General features: G+C 40.5%; 1 protein-coding gene across 1 annotated transcript in view; it reads right to left on the bottom strand.

The window, feature by feature from the left end:
- ATP8B1 (ATPase phospholipid transporting 8B1) overlaps positions 1-1,672 on the bottom strand; it is a 142,768-nt gene that overhangs the window by 28,038 nt on the left and 113,058 nt on the right. The window lies entirely within an intron of this gene.

Raw genomic sequence — 1,672 nt, 5'->3', positions numbered from 1 at the left:
AGGTGGAGTTATGTAGAGAAAATACCTTGATATCTTTTATCATTAAAGGAAAAAGCAAATCCTTCTATTACTTTTTAGCAATGGAGTCACAGAATACCTCAGAGCAACTTCCAACTCTTGGGCTCAAGATGTTCTCTTGCCTCAGTCTCCCAAGTAGCTGGGGCTATAGGCACCCGCCACAATGCCTGCCTATTTTTAGAGACGAGGTCTCTGGCTCAGGCTGGTCTTGAACTTGTGAGCTCAGGCAATCCATCTGCCTTGGCCTCCCAGAGTGCTAGGAATATAGATGTGAACCACCACACCCAGCCAAAACACCTCAGGCTTGAATGTTCTATTTTAAATTATAGACAATCCTGTAAACTAGAAATAAAACAACTAGTAGGGAAAAAATATTCCCATGATCCCACCATCTATGGGAAACCCAACCCTGTTGACATTTTATCATACCTTCCAGTCCTTTCAAAACGCCCATTTGAGGGCGGCGCCTGTGGCTCAAAGGAGTAAGGCGCCAGTCCCATATGCTGGAGGTGGTGGTTTCAAACCCAGTCCCAGCCAAAAAATAAAAAAATAAAAAATGCCCATTTGAAACAGTTTCTATTGTGCTGAATATACACTTATGTCCTGATTTGTTTAATGTATTTTATCCACGATGCCTTACCTTTAAAATATTATTTAAAATAATATTTTAATGAGTGTAAATATATTACTCATTTTTTCATTGCAGGCACTTAGTTTATATCCAAAATATTTTGTCTCAAAAACAGTATATTAATCTTGTGTGTGCGTGTGTAAAGATTCTTCTGTCTCTAAGAACAGATTCCTAGCAGCAAAAATATTGAGCTAGAGAACATAGATAACCATTGAGCTCATCAGCAGATATTATTGATTTGTTTTCCAAAAAGATTGTACTAGTTTTTTTTTTTTGAGACAGAGTCTCAAGCTGTCCCCCTGGGTAGAGTGCTGTGGCATCACAGCTCACAGCAACCTCCAGCTCCTGGGCTTAAGCTAGTCTCCTGTCTCTACCTCCCAAGTGGCTGGGACCAAAGGCACCCGCCACAATGCCTGGCTATTTTTTGGTTGCAGCCATCATTGTTGTTTGGCAGGCCCGGGCTGGAATCAAACCCGCTACCTTGGGTGTATATGGCTGGTGCCTTAGCCACTTGAGCCACAGGCACTGAGCCAAGATTGTACTAGTTTAACTTCCCTCTAAAAGAGTGTGTTTACTTCCCGATCACTATGGTCTCCTTTAAAAAAATGAGTCAATTTGATCAATAGCTCGATGTTTAAAAGTTAAGACTGCCTTCTACATATAGCGACACTTAGCAATAGGAACAGATCTTGCAATGTTGAAAAGCCAGACACCAAAGAGCACATACTCTTCCGTGATTCTACTCAAACCCCAAACTGCCAAGGCTAACCTGTGTTATACCAAATCAGGAGAGGAGTTTTCTTGGAAGGGAATCACTGGAAGAAAACACAAAAGAGACTTCTGGGAAATTGGTAGTATTCTTTTTCAAAATCTGGGTGCTAGTTGCAAGGGTGTATTCAGTTTGTGGAAATTCCTTGAGCTTTATACTTAGGTTCCTGTCTCTGTACTCCTTATATCGTACTTGGATAAAAAGTTTAAAAAACACTCTGCCTACCCAAGATCTTTTATTTTCTTTTTTTTTTT

The sequence above is a fragment of the Otolemur garnettii genome, unplaced genomic scaffold, assembly GCF_000181295.1.
Source record: "Otolemur garnettii isolate 467f Iridium unplaced genomic scaffold, OtoGar3 scaffold00027, whole genome shotgun sequence".
NCBI classification, from domain to species: domain Eukaryota; kingdom Metazoa; phylum Chordata; class Mammalia; order Primates; family Galagidae; genus Otolemur; species Otolemur garnettii.
Note: the sequence above shows the minus strand (reverse complement) of the source record. Positions and strands in the feature narration are given on the sequence as shown.